The sequence below is a fragment of the Mytilus californianus genome, unplaced genomic scaffold (genome assembly GCF_021869535.1).
Source record: "Mytilus californianus isolate M0D057914Y unplaced genomic scaffold, xbMytCali1.0.p SCAF_1, whole genome shotgun sequence".
NCBI classification, from domain to species: Eukaryota; Metazoa; Mollusca; class Bivalvia; order Mytilida; family Mytilidae; genus Mytilus; species Mytilus californianus.
In genome coordinates, this window is record NW_026262581.1 from 27,901,196 (window position 1) to 27,917,421 (window position 16,226).

General features: G+C 30.4%; 1 protein-coding gene and 1 long non-coding RNA gene across 5 annotated transcripts in view; both read right to left on the reverse strand.

Annotated features, from left to right (window-relative positions):
• The window catches only part of LOC127718317 (hepatocyte growth factor receptor-like), a 132,076-nt gene that overhangs the window by 50,833 nt on the left and 65,017 nt on the right, over positions 1 to 16,226 (reverse strand). The gene's annotated exons all lie outside the window — the stretch shown is intronic.
• LOC127718338 (uncharacterized) lies at positions 421 to 11,698 on the reverse strand. 3 transcript variants are annotated; one of them, XR_007989740.1, is made up of 6 exons: positions 10,272 to 11,698; positions 8,645 to 8,741; positions 7,337 to 7,389; positions 6,081 to 6,254; positions 3,667 to 3,744; positions 421 to 1,189 (listed from the first exon to the last, which is right to left on the reverse strand). It is a non-coding gene; the product is annotated as an uncharacterized LOC127718338 (long non-coding RNA). The 3 variants fall into 3 exon arrangements; XR_007989745.1 differs by lacking the exon at positions 10,272 to 11,698 and adding an exon at positions 8,920 to 8,963; XR_007989749.1 differs by lacking the exons at positions 8,645 to 8,741; positions 10,272 to 11,698 and adding an exon at positions 8,920 to 8,957 and having other exon boundaries at positions 422 to 1,189.

The following is a 16,226-nucleotide window of genomic DNA, read 5'->3' on the forward strand; positions in this document are numbered from 1 at the left end:
ACAAAAACATTTCTGAGTCATAAACATATATCTTGGGTGTTTCAAAGCACCATTCTTTTTTATTTGTTATTTCTATTAGATATTTTGGAAACTTGAGGTTACATGGTTTTTAAAGCTTGTATGCAGGAAAAAAAAGGGTGGAAATTTGATTGGTTAACTTCCAGTGATGATTAGTATCTTATATGCAATGAAATGTTATGTGAAATGTTGTCTGTAGTACTGGAAACGATAAAACTTTACTCATGCTAAATATTTCTTTATTTGAAACAACGATAAATTCTGCACAATTTTTTGAAAAGTGCAATTTTAAAAAAGACTAATAGGGGAAAACACAATGGTGGTAGTACACCAATAATAATAATAAAGGAATATCAAGGTGCATATGATGCTTGTAGACTGCAGTTCCGGTCAAGATAACAATGATTTTATCAGAAAACATTTATTTGAAAGATATGTTATACTAATCAGTAAAGTACAAATTGTAGTGTGATGTGGTAAACTTTTTTCCAAAGATTACAATAAAACAATGACCTAATAGCATGTTTTGAGTGAAGGAAGTCAGTCATAGAATAGAAAATACCATTATATTATGCAGTATACATCATATTACTTTAAATACCCACTTACATTTCTTGTCAAATATATCAGTCGACTTGTCAGATGTGTCATTTGTTTGTAACAAGAAAAAGAATACGAAACCCAATGTTATTAGTTTTATTTTTAAAGGAAAAAAGCAATTATCTCCTGAGTGTTTAATTTCCAATTTTCAAAGTCCATATTTTTTTTTCAAAAGTCACTTAGTACGGATTTTTTTCCTTGTGTACAATCCTAACAACATAATAAAAATTTGCACTCTCTGTAGATTAAAATCCTGTAAGTGTAATTTATACTTATATTTACTTATTGAGTTTTCATAATATAAACTACATTTTGGCAAAGTATAAGGAAATTTATTTTTTTTCTTTTCCCATACTTTCTTCAAAGGCACATTCATTAAGTTAAACTATTCTCATATAAGTCAGCATGCAAACTATTCAAATGATGGTGTTAATGTTGTTGAGTGAAGCGATAACTCTAAATGGAAATAGAATTTGGTATTGATCTTGGATGAAGCCAATCATAAGCTGGTTCTCTCGATTTGTTCCGTTCGTCAATTGTTTTACCAATATCTCTCAAGTTTTGTTGAAACCTACAAGAAAACAACATAGAAAATTACTGGAATAAAAATATTTTTTCGACTTCAGATTTTGATTTCCTTTTTTTGTTTCTTTTTATTTAAAAAAAGGAGCAAAGAAAATTAAGCGCTCTAAACTTGAAACATACTAAAATAAACCAAATGTTTATAACTTCCTTATACTTTTTCACACTACTACGGCGGGTTTCACTAGCGGCAGTGTTTACTGTTCCGGAGTACACGAGTTCACCGCTGAATTTTGTTGTATTTCTAATGATCAATTGTTAATTTTCTTTGTAATGTTCTCTGAACAGTTTTCTTTTCATTTATCTTTTTTTTTTTTTGCCATTATATTGTCTGTTTTCCGTCGATTTATGGTTTTTGATAGCCTCGTTGGTATTTATCTCCCTGTTTAACAAGTTTGTAGAATTTTGCCTTATTTTTCACATGGGTTTATGACAGCCCACTTAAGGTGAAAAAGGACTTAACATGTTGTAATCAAAATCTTTTTTTTTCTGACGAAACCTTTCTTTTGTTAATGTATATTAGCAGTGCAAAATCTATCAACGTGTAAGTGTCTTCAATATAACGAGGATAATTATATCATTCTGAGAACAACAGAGAACAGGTTAAAATCAGATTACAACAAAGATCGAAATATAGCAAGTTTGGTATCCATTATGACACACACCAGATTTGTTTTAATTACGCTTATTGATAAAGGTAACACTTTTTACCTTCAAAAACTGTTGTAATTTCTTTTTTTAGAAATTCTTTACTGACAATCATAAAAGCTGTCTTATGGTTTGTGGGTTTATAAATGAAAATCATCTATATTGAGAGATATTAAATGAGGACAGCATTTTCCTTATTTTTATCTAGAAGCATAGGCTGTTCTTTTTTTTGTTTAAATTTGAGGCAATGAAACTAGTATGTATCATTCACCTCCAAAACTTTTATGCAAAATGTGTTTGATGAGATTATCCTTGTACCAATCATTTAAAATTCTTCAATGATTTGATGAAATAAGTAATGTCGTTAAACCTTGTAATCGTACCGTTTAAAACAAAAGTTAAGTTATATTACCAAACTGTGGTTCAAAAGTAGTGTATTATGTTTTTAAATCATTAATACATGTACTAGTAGTACAATCACTGTTGAACTTCAAATTCTACAATATTCTTATGTTAAGATCTACAACCATATTGTTTAATTCTTCTGATCAGATTATTTTTAATCTGCTACATTTTGAACAAATAAAAAATAACAACTCTCGATTTCTAATGGTCCTAATTGATGGATGTTAGTATAATTTAGTATATATATACATGATTGAAGGACATTACAATGATTACTGGTACAGTTAACGAAAGTTTTCACATATTTAGTTTGTCTGATTCATTTGATTTTAGTGAGAGGTATATTTATTTTACTGTATTTAATCTTGTAGAATGGACAACATGTTTACATTTGCACGATTGTCAATTATATCGAACCTTTTTGTGGTCGGCTCTTTTATTTTCTACTTGCTAGTGAATGAAAAAATAAAGATTTAAAATTTTAGACTTAGGAACAAAACTTGCTCTTTCATATGCAAATCTGATAATGGACCATCTAGAACATTTTTGAACTACAATGAAGCGGAAATATTTGACCAAGATTTTCGTATATGTGTTCTAGAACATTGGAAATGATATCTTGTTGATATTTAGGTGCAGATCAAATGATGACCTAAATAAGTTCAAAGACATTGGAACCCTTTCCATCCGTCTAGTTACTAGTATTTCAGAATGAAAGAAATGATCAGAAGGATAATTTCATTTACAGCCTCCGACAGCCAAACAATTAGAGAAGGCATTTGATAAGAGTTAAATGCCAAGCCTGTTATCTTTGATGATTTTTTTTATTGGAACCGAAAGAATTGTTCAGTTAACATTTGTACTGAAACTTAATGCGGCGTATGTTCAAAATATTATAACTACGTTTAAACTGACAGTTTGAGTTATTTTCCCAATTGATAGAAATTCCCACCTTTCAAACGCAACAGAGGGGGGAGGGGGGGGGGGGGGGGGGGGGGCAAAGTATATTGACTTGAAATGAAGCTATATTTCATTAAGATATTTTAACCAAAGATAAACACCTCAATAGAAGAGTTATACAACTTATCTAATTAACGTAACGCCATATTATCCTATACGGCGTCGTTTTCCTTAACAACGTTATCAGTATCCATACAGATGGATGACAGCGCTAGAGAAAGAACACTTGTTTTTTTCTTAAAAAAATATTATGGAGTATATTATTCTATGCATACCAAAAAAAGTTATTTTCATTTTATTGCATATATCTGATTAAATAGCCAGGTTACGATTCATTATATACATTTAGTTATATATAGTAATACATTATCTTTTCGTTTTCTCTTTAAAAGTTAAAAAAAAAAGGTTGGATGAATATCAGAAATTTTAATGCTGCCTGATTTCTAAACTTACTCTTCTAGTATTTGAATGGGTGGTGGATCTGTAAATGTCAGTTCCTCAAAATCACCAAGTTTCTGTTTATCCTTCTCACTAAATAGTTTCGTGATTGCAATTAATTTTAGAAGTTCATCTTTTGTTGCAATAGATTGAAAAATGGTTTCAATCGACACTTCACCCTAAAATTTTATGTTTGACAAAAAAAAAAAAAAAAAAAACACACAAATGTGTAGATAATATAACTTTGCCAGCACTTAAGAATTTAGAGATGTTGTTTATTACGTGTTTATTCGTTTTTACGATTGTCGTTCTTTTGTGTGCATCTTTTATTGTTTGAAGTTGTCTCGTTTTTCCATTGCAATCGATTAAAAGCATCGATGTTTTGTATCGTTTCAATCTCAGTGTATATACACAGATAGTATTTCCAGACACATACTTTCTTTACAAAGAAGTCTAAGCTAATTTTATTTTAGACGTGAATATGAAGTAATACTTTAACTTTACATAGCTGAAGTAATTTAGGGTTTACTGCTACAATTACGAAAAATATAGAGCTTTACTAAGCATTTTTGTTAGGCATGAAGAATAAAAAACCAACTTGGAATCCATAGGTAATCATACAAAGTGTCAGCATCATAAAACAGTCTATCAAATTTGCGTTTCATAGAAAATAGACGACACAAAAAACTAAATCCTAATTCAAAGAATTTAAAGAGGCCATGGCACTGACAGAAATTCTGATTTGAGATAGATATATATAAACCTGTTGTATGTTAAAGATATTTAGATTAAGAAATCACAAAAAAAGTAATGTGTCAATCTATATTCGACAATCTAACTGGCGAAATATTGGAGAAAATCCTTAAAAAGTTACTTATAGAATCTACATGGTCCTTACTTTATACAAGTATGTTTGAAAAGCCTTGTGTTAACAGCACGCCAAATTTTCTCAACTATGAGTTCACAACCTTATTAGAAGACGGTCAATTTAAAGCGTATTCGTTTACTTATAAGTATCTACATGATCTACTTAAAACAACATGTCACTCCGAGTTAGTTCCAAGGCGTAAATAAATCTTTATTTCATTGGACCCTAAAACAACTAAACACTCTTTTTCTAGATTGGTTATGGTGGTATTAAACGAAATGCAGGCTTGTGTAAATAAACGGATATGGGAGTAATGGCATGAAGGCTGTACAAAATTACTCAAAGCAACAAACAAAAAGACACCCAACCCATGACTGACCATGTGTATCCAATAAACACTAAAACGTCTAATATACTATTCAGGTCGGGTCCTATAAATATAATACAAATGCTTTTTAATTATTAATGAATAATAAAAAAATGTCAATACATAAGTCTCAAAATGAGTAAATATAATTGAAAAATTTAAAAACTACTAAGTGTCATCCTACTCGCCAAAAAAAAAATTCACCAATGCCATTTTCTTTATGACAATGCTATATAATTGGACTTGGAAGTTTTTGTAAACGCATATTTTCCGATGTATTCAACGATATTTCAGCCAAGGGTAGCATGAGATATAAAACTGAAGTACAACAATTGACTATGGTGCAAAATCTTGAGGCATGTAATATCAAACAGATGCAAATTAATCAAATTTTGCTCTAACTATTCCAAGTTCAATCTACTTTAACTCTAAAAGAGTTCATTTTGTATATTGAGTTATACTATTAGTCATTTAAACTTGTATATCCCTAGTTACGAATATGTGAGCGTATCTCATACGGTTAAACACGTTCAAATTGATCAACGTCTATTTCAAGCCAGGGAAAACACTTATAAATGAGATGAGTCTGGTTTTTATCAGGAAGCTACAATATAGTTAAATTTGAACTAATGGTTCCCATTTTTCTTTGATTCTGCTACTTGATTATTAGACACAATATCACAAAATTAATATGAATAAATGAAACATTATAAACCTTTAAAATAAAAAGAAAAAAGAAAAAGTAAAACCAATATTGGGCCATCATTATACTTTTTTGTTTACATATACTAAACATGGATACATTAGAGTACCTAAAAGAAAAGAAGTATCATATTAACTTTTAACAAGTCTAACGTAACAGTAAGTAAAAATTAAACAGAATGAAAACAAATCAGAAAGTAAAAATTACATACAGGTTGCTGCATGTGTATTACTAATACTTCATACATTCTTTGTTTATACAAATACATTTGTGGCGGTTTTTGCTGCCGTTTTGGTATTCTATCGCCAGCAGAGTTCTTTAATTCATCATTGAAGACCTTCAATCATCAGCTGATAAGGTCTATAAAGGCCACGACATTTGATATATGCTAATTTGTTTCGTTTTTATGGATTCCGACTGGTGTGAAGGAGCTTTATATCTGCTTTGCCTTTTTTATTTTATTTTGATCGAGATAGACGAAACCATCTCACCTTTTCCTTAGGAGGAACTCCATGCATAATAAATAAGTAATTAAATGGATCTCCATACTCTTCATACTGTTGGTAGTTGGCTACTGCATGTCCAACGCTACATGCATAAATGATTGGTGTCAATGTCATAACTAGTTGGTCAGTTGTTTCAAATCTCCCTCCATTTTTGACGCCCTGCAAATGATATAATACCATGTGCTAGTGTGATTTTCAAGCACATTCATGTAATCATGTACGTCCATACACATTCTATGTTTCGGAGAAATACGGTTGTTAATATAAATTTAAATTGTCCTATCCCAGTGAGTATTGTAAAATTAAACGTAAAATAAAGCCTTTTGAAAATTAATGCTCCTACAAAATGCAACAAAGTTTTCTAGCGACGTCATGCAATGTAGCAATCACTTATAATAAAGCATTGCATTGACAAAACAGTTCATGACCAGTTTTAAAATAGTTATTCATCAAACAGATACGTGCGAGGACTGTCGGGAAGATAGAAAATCGATTATTCGGTACATTTTAAAGTTTCGGAGGCAACAGTAATAATTGAAACAGAAGCTGAATAACTAATAACGAAAGTTATTGACATATGACAAACGACCTTCCAAAGAAGTGACTGCAGTACAAAATTCATTTCCGAAATGTAACATAGTTTGGAAAAGAAGGAATTTAATAAAAAAAAACTTAATTACGTCAAAATTTAAGATGATGATAACTGGTATTCTAAGAGAATGCTATTTCAAGCTTTTCCAATGTTTTATGAAACCAAATCGCTTGCATAGCACTGAATCATTATCTATTTTCAAGGGCAGTTTATCGATTTTTCTTTGTAACTTGGTCGGAAGAAATGTTCTTCTCATCACCATTCAATGATGTCACTTATTTCAAAATGTATTTAAAAAAAATATGTCTACAGGACACCTTTCTCCTCCCCCAACACTATTATATTTCCATGGTTAGTAAACAGCTACAATGAAAATCTGGTTCAAAACCCTTATTTTAAATATAGTTTGAAAAACGTTCACACCATGACTAACACATGCAATAAGTTTCAAGTTGATGTGATCAATATTCACGAACGGACAGAATACAAGTCAGAAAATTAATACAGACTGGTAATAAACAATTTTAAACACAAGCGAATGAAAAAAAAAATACTGTGCACTTGCATACATATTCGTCCTTGATTTCCTACAGGTAGTAATAAAATGGTTGATGCCAAACAAATGAAATAAAGTCATTGAACAACATACCGTCATCTCATGATATATAACCGATGCACAATTCATCCCCAAAGCTGTGCGTTCTGAAGCGACAAAATAACAAATAATGTAAGGAGTCAATATACAATATTGAAATATAGCTTATGTATATACACAATTTACATACACAAAATGTGTCATACACGTTGTATGTATGTTAATTAAGTAACAAATGTTAATCATGAAATTTAAAAATGCACATATATTGACAAACAAAAATCTCAAAACTGCAATTCAAATGCTTAAGATATGCAAACAATTAACTTAAAATTACAACTGGTATATGAAATGCAAACGTATTGTCCTGTAGAATATGTCTACTGCGTTGTAATTGTAGGAATTTCATTCATAAAATTACCATTTACAGTTTATAATTTTTTTTCTGTACCGGTACCGTTCGCCGATTTTTATCTGAAACTTAGTTGCACATGTTGGTCCTTATGATGAACCATTCGTTGACACAAAAAAATATTGTTAAGAACTAATAATATCTGTATTGCAATACCCATATTTTAATTTTTTTGCAGTTCAGGTTAGCGTTCTTTTTTTTACTGATATTTGTACTATTACAATATTGCTTGATAGTGCGATTAACAAGGACAGGATATCTTAAATCGAATTTTCCCATCGAACACACACTTAAATAATATCTAATTAGAAAGGAGAAACCGTTTACTATAAGAACGTTCAGAAATGGTCACAGTCGTTTAAAAAATCACAAATCGTTTAAAAATTCACAAATCGTTATCAATTTTGATATTTTCATGGTGCGGGTGTTCTAGTACTATTTATTGATATATAACATACACCCCAAAACATGAAAAAAGGTTGTTATTTAGACGACAAAAAAATATGACCAAATAGGGAGCTTAATAGGCCTTGATAAAGAATTTTCAGTTAGAGGAGCACTTTATTCAGGTACGCTGATATGATATGCTTACTTCCAGCTGTATTCCCTATGTAATTGTACTTATTAGGTATGTGATAAACTTATATATTTAACACATAATACAATTAGTTTGTATATAACATATTATGTGTTAAAGTTACATTCCGCAATAATGTAATATATAATATATATTCAAACATGAAAATTGATTGAATGGCTAAATTGTTTACAACACAGTTAATGCCCAACAGCTTGATGGTTGTCCGAGAAAATATGAAACCGATAGCAAATAAGACACATACAAAAGCTAATGTGTTTTAAACCAAATAACCCATTTATATTCTAAATAAATGCATCATTGTTTTAGGAGTTTGTTAACATATAAACATAAAATGATATAAATTACAAACCTTAATTCCAGCACCACCATCATCTACTGACATAACAATTTCTGCACCCCAGTCTTGTATTTCATTTCATCTTGTTAACCACTTTAGACATTCAATACTGTCATTGATAAATTAAGACAAACGCTCAACGAGAAAATATGAAACCGATAGCAAATAAGACACATACAAAATCTTATGTGTTTTAAACCAAATAACCCATTTATATTCTAAATAAATACATCATTGTTTTAGGAGTTTGTTAACATATAAAACATAAAATGATATAAATTACAAACCTTAATTCCAGCACCACCATCATCTACTGACATAACAATTTCTGTACCCCAGTCTTGTATTTCATTTCATCTTGTTAACCACTTTAGACATTCAATACTGTCATTGATAAATTAAGACGAACGCTCAATGTTTCAAAAGATAACATAATACATATGGCTTTTTCATCTAGGTGTTCGTGTCACACTGTTTGCTTATGCCTATAGATAACTAAATTATTCATAAATGAAATACAAATTTCTGTAACTAATGGTTAAAAAAGAATCTGTTGACACATAGATATGTCTAACCAAAAAGTAAGTTTGATAGTATTATGCAACTGTTGAAATTTAAATGGCAATACTTGAACATGTAAAATATTCAAAACAGTCAAAATCAATAAACAACGACTCAAGATTCAGGTCATAAAAATCTACATTGAGATGAGAAAATCGGATTGCTTATAATACAACGGCATACCAAATACCAAAGACTTGTCATCATATGTTCCCTTCAAACTAACCTAATCATAAACTTTAATATGTAAACTTTGCAAAAGCTTTGAAATAAATAGACCATGACTGTGAGGGTGGGTCTTCATGGAAATAGGATGTGCTGATACTTATACAGCTGTATACTAAATATCATTGACCTACAGCTAGCTTAGACTGAACTAATCATAAACCAGTACATTGTTGACGCCGCCGCTGTGGGAAAAAACATAGGTTTCGCTTTTTCGACAAAACATTATCCTTCCAGACTTTGTCATAAAGACATAGTGCTGCAACTCAGTATTAAAAACAACCTTGAACTCACAGTGTAAATGCAAGTGTGGAATTCATACGCTTTTCAACTAACTGTTATGGTTTGTTCATATATTGTGCTGTATCACTACTGTCCAAGGTTAGGGGAGAGTGTAACCATGTTTAACCATGCCACATTCTGTATGAATCTGTCTCAAGTGAAGAGCCTGTTATTCAGTTGTTGTCGTTTGTTGATGTACATCATATTTGCTTTTCGTCTATTGATTTGTACATAAATTAAGCCGTTAAATTTCTCGTTTGAAACGTTTTGTTTTTCGCATTGCTGGGTTGTTTATAGCTTGCTATGCGGTATGGGTTTTGATCATTGTTGAACGCTTGTGTCGTTTGGTCTCTGGTGGAGAGTTGTCTCGTTAGCAATCATTCCACATATTCTTATTTCTATATACTGTATGCAATTCAATGTTCTAAGTGTTGGCACTAGTAAGAACTATGCTAGAGCTGTAATGCCTAAATACTGTGAATAAATGCAAAAAGACTTATAAAATCATAAACCGATAATTGGTATTTTTAAGGAACAAACACGATAAAAATGATTTATATAAAAAACTTACCATAGTAGTGAGTCACATATTTCTGAACGTAATCTTTGATGGCGTCATAAAGGAGAAGCGCATCATCCCTCATATAAAAGGCACCAGTTAAGACAGACTTCAGAAACCTGAAAAGTAAAACATTTTAGCATTAAGCAATATTACGGCCCTGTTATAAAACTGTAGAAAACAGACAACAAACATTTTGTGTTACATACATACATTATGTCACCATGCAAATATAATTGTTTTAATGTTGCAGAGACCACTCTTTTATGGAAGTATGTTTATTCATTTTTAACCTTAACTTAAACCAATTGCAATACAAAAATAGTTTGTAAATAATTTTGATGAGTCCGAAATGCTTCTCTGGATTTCCTTTCATCAGGACAGTCCTACTGCAAATTGTTATAGTCAAGGATGTTTAATCTTTAATATTAAAAAGCAATATGATCAAAAGGGATAGAAACATTTAGCCGAATATACTAAGGGGCAATTCTTCCTGAGAGTGATATAACCGTAGTTTCTTAATAGTACAAATACTTATCAATGTTCCTGTAGGTATTTTTCTATCCTTTATATTGATGTTCCATTAGCTACTTCACACAAAGAGTAAAGAGGTACACCTTTTTCCTTTGTATTTGTTTCAACCACAGGGTAAAATATAAATATATCAAATCCTACTTGAAATGGAATCTTAAAAAGTTTACATCATTATATTGATTATTGTGCAACAATTGTACATGTACCAGCTGCGGCAATGAAATCAAATCTTGAAATCCATAAGATCCCTTATCTTATATGTATATTTGATCATAATGAGTTTCAGTTTTGGACCAAGACATGAAAATAAAGAAAAAAAACCCAATTTTCCCATAATAAAAAGGTTTCAAGAACAACGACCTTGATCATGTTAATTATTTTTACTTTAAACTATTGGTCGCTTTCATTTAATTTAGAAAATGCAAGATCATCAGGACAAAAATGTATGTACCGTCAAGTGACGGACACGGTAACGAATAAATGCTTCTGCAAATTTTCCCTGTTTATGTTGACCGTTAGATTGCCAAATGACCAATAAAATATATTTCTTACAACTTCTTTCGAACTTATGTAAACGTATACGAATTAAGCTAGACTTCATAATAACATAAATATAACTATAAAACACACTGGCATCTAACAAATAATCACTGTCGTACCACACCTTTTAAACACACATATAGTTATAATTTATTGTATCTCGATGTTCGAATTTCGCGTTTCTAAGAAAAAGACCTAATCACATTCCGAGAACTTGAGCATGTTGAAATACACGGAACTTTCAAGTTAATTATAGAAATAGCATATCACTTAATTTTTTAAATGTGTTATCATAATACGTAAATAATGTTCTAGTTGACAGGCATTCTACAAATCTCTTAAATACTCATTGATGAATAAGCTTAACATATAATGAAAAAGAAAACAAATTATGATTAATTCATGTTGTGACTTGAACAATTTTTCATCTTTTGATTATTCTTATATCTCTTTCGTCTATTATATTGCAGAATCAAACCGATTGCACTATGGAGATTTTTTACTTGTAAAATTAAATGTGATGTATTGTTTTTATTTATATTTATTAACCTTAATTATCATAGTTTCGTTGATGTTCTTTATTTTCGTTCGTACGAAACCATACAAAAACGTCCAAACGTCTTTGACATGTTTTTAGCTTTTATTGACTTGTTTGTGGCAGTTCTTTTCATTTCTAACTCTCATATAGGACTAAACACATTTTTTCTAGAGGTTATTGATGTGTAAAATGGGGCGATTAACTCACAAACTGAATAAAAGTTCGAAGGAATTTTATGTAAAGTTTGTGAGTCAGCGACCCAGTTGACACATCATAACCTCTAGAAAAAATGTGTTTAATCCTTATAATTCTTAACTAAAACATTTGCAATTTTTAATTAACAATTTTAGGTACATTGGCTACTATTTATCATCAAATGCACAATTGACATTTCGTTACTAAGAAGTAAGCCGCCATATTGACTTTCTGAAATCCATTAATGTTCGATTAATGTAATAGAATCTAAGATGAAATAACACATACCTCAAAAACTTATTTAAATTTGAAGCGTACAAGTAACGGAATGACTTAATCTTGAGAGTTTTCTTTCGTATGACGTCAAGTGTTCCCATGACGTTAATGCAGCAAGCTCATTCATGAAATTTCGCGGAATTTTATTTTATTGTAAATTTATAAATTTTCCAAGCTTAAATGTATCATTTCTTTTTATTATTCATTAAAATAGAAATAACAGCTTTTTTTTCAAACTCCATTTGCGTGAACCCCTTGATCCCATGCATCTGTATCGCGCATGAAGAGATCACAATGAAGGTTACGAAAATAGTTTCGGCAACATGGTCTATCGAAGTGTAAACCAAGGGAAAAATGCTAACGGACCAATCAAATTTAAGTATCTGTAGATATGCAAATCATATAAGAATTATTAAAATATGTACAATTCATTTTGTTTCACTTGTTACATTATGTGCTCATTGTATAAGGTTCACAGTGTTGCTTTTCACTACTAATTTGTATGTCGTTGATGTCAGTTTTCATTGATTTACTTCTCTATTACTGAAGTCAATTATCCATTTTTTGTTTTATCTTTTTCAATAAATGTTTCTGTGATCTTTGTATTTTTTTTTTTAATTTTCAAAGTAGAAGCGTCCCTCCCTGCCAACCTATTGAGCAGCTTATGTTTTAACACATATGAGAGTTTTTGTCCTAAAAAATAAAGTTCGCATTCAAGCAAATTGAAAAATAATAATTAAATGCAAAACGACAACACTGTTTTGAATGATTTTGCGAAAGTACATAACTTCGATACGAACGAATAAGAGCCAAGTTGCTATCCAGAGGCGATACTAAGGAACATACGGATTTTATAATGTGTGTTGAAATAAAATTACAACAACTTGTTTAAAAAAAGAAATAAATAAAAGACCCTTCAGTCAGGATCGGAGTCCTACAGTTTCAAAATGCCAAGACTCATGAATCCAGATATTTGTATCCCAGTTGTTTGGAAGAGAGTAATCTATTTTCTTTAACATCATATACACTTTTACACTTTAACTGCTGTTATTTTGCCATACACTACTTTTGAATAAAAACTTTTAAATAAAAAAATAATGTAGGGTCAATAATATCTTTTTATCACAAATACTAAATTACCTTGTATAATCTTGTTAATTTGTTTCAATCATATGATGTGTATCCCAGTCGTTTGGAATAACGTTATTTATTTTCTTTAGAACCATATGCATTTTTACTTTTAAACTATTGTAATTTGGCCATAAAGTATTTTTGAATAAAAACATTGTAAAGCAAAATTAAACTTTTTAAAATCTTGTGTATAAGGTTCAAGCATATGTTTCACGTCTAATAAGAAAAGAAGTATGTTTGTTTACATTTTTGATCATATTCGCTTGAAATAAACCTGGTCTCATTCAGTTTTTCTTTATCTTCTAATAATTACATTACATGTATGTTTTATTATAATACGTTATTTTGATCGGCTAACAGCAATCTATCGTCATTCTGAAACTAACCTTCATTTCAAAATGAAATGTAACATTCATGATGACACGAGCTTCCACAATAAAGTGCACAGGTAAATAAAAGACAAAAATGATAGAAATCGTGTTTTCATGATCCTAGCAAAACAATTATAAGTATTGAATGCTTCTTTTAGTAATTCTATAGGGTTATAAAACCGTTGACCGTGCGCACATTTTTAGAATGAAGCGCTTCCAAGCTTCATATAAAATGTTCTTCGGTCAACGCTTTTACACCCCAATAAATTTACAAAAAGAAGCATTCAATTCTTAATAGCTATTGCAAAACACATAAAAAAAGGTAACACAGGCGTCATTTAAGGGCAATTACTTCTATAGGAAGTCTATTGACACTTTTGGCAGTGTTGTCTCATTTGTAAATCTTCATGTTGTATGTTTACAATTTTGTTTATCTACAAAAGTTTTAGATATAACTTCTATAGGGAGACTAGAGACGATTTCTGCCATCTTAATCAATTTGCAGATCTTGTCCTGTTGATCATTTTAGCTCTTTACAATTTTCTCTATCTATTATATATTTTGCACATCCATAATGAGTAAACATTGAGCAAAACAATCATCATTGCAGGGCATGAACCTCTATAAGAAGTTGACCGAAAATTTCGGACATTTGACAAACTTGTTGATCTTGTCCTGCGCATCATTTTTTCTTGTTTGAAGTTTTCCTTAATTAATTATTGTTTATAAGATATTTGGCAAAAATTAAAACAAACTGGTAAAAATTGCAATGTACATGTCATCAACTCCAACAAAGTTTCGTCTAATTATTTTGGTGTTAATTCACCAAACGTTGATCTCAGCATTCTTCCAACATTGTCCATTTGCACCCCCCTTTAGATACTATCTATTTATAACAGTTCTAAAACATTTTTTGTAAAAGTTAAATCAAAACTTGGATTTTATCTCTATGTGTAATGTTTAGCTGTCTTGGCATGTTGGTTGGAAGGCGGAAATATCGGACAAATTGTTTTAACTGGATACTCCTATGTTGATTGTAACCAAATTGGGATTCGATTGGTCGAGTAGATTCAGAGAACAAGATTTGTATAGAGTTAACGAACGTTGACAACGACGACAACGGACGACCTCGCAAAGTGATGAGAATAGCTCACTTGACCATTTGAATTAAGTGAGCTAAAGAGGCATTTGAATAAAATGGGTAGTTGACTTTTTAATGATGAATTTCTTTGGTGGAAAATTTATCGATTTATTGAGCTGTATACTACACTTTTCATATCTTTCTTTATATCGTCGTCCTAATCATATTCTTTTCATGCATATTTTATGTTGAAATATATAAACTTGTAATTAACCACAGCGATATCAAAATAAAAAAGCAGAAGGCAGAGTATAAGAGATAATGGGAAAACTCTATCGTAAATACTCAGAAAATAAATGCATAGTGAAAAAATGCATTATTTGAAACAAATCAAATTCTTTTCTATCGAGGATTTGTGTCATTCGAAACATTAAAACTACTGAAGTTCTATACGGACTGTTATTATAAGTTTTACAAAATTACTCCCATTTACATTCTCAATTTTATTGTATTTCAATGTTGTAGCTGCTTATGTACGGTATAATTTTGATTGTAGTTGCTATGTACAAAAAACTGAAGTAAGATGAGAAACAAGAGTATTCAGTAGTTTAGTTATATACTGAACAAAAATAAAATCAGCAAATTTTAGACGACAATAAGGCCATAAGCTTTTGATAACGAACAATATCCCGACAAATTTCATGTATTCACCTTCTCCGGGGAACTATTCCCAACTTTGAGAAAATTGGAAGGAAAAACGGATGAAAATACAATGTATCAAGCAAAACATCAGTAGGAGAATTTATTTATCTTTGCTTCAACTAGAGGATTTACTGATTTTACTACAACTAGAGGATTTTGAAATATGATAACTTTTTTGTTGAGTGTTTGCATATTATACACTGAGTCATATGAACAAGGGAGTGTGGAGTAACAAATTTTGAAAAAAATGAAAAATAAAATTCCCATACTTTTGTATTTTTGGGGCAATAACCCACGAATAAGCTGCTGATGAGAGACCTTTTCATAAAGCAATATTTCCGTTTAAATATGAGTTCGTCAAATCGTTTAAATTACTAGGAGATATTGGTAAACAAATTTGTTAATGTGTAAAAAAAACATGACTTATTGTGATCTTCGGGCAAGGAAAGGGAAAGGATTACAGCATTTAGAAAAAAAAAGAATAAAGTTTTCGTATGAAAAATTAAGCTGGTATGATGCTGTCTGGATGGACATAAAATACATGATTTTTCATCAGCTTAAATAGTAAAAATAGGAAAGGGGAGTGATTATTTTGAAAA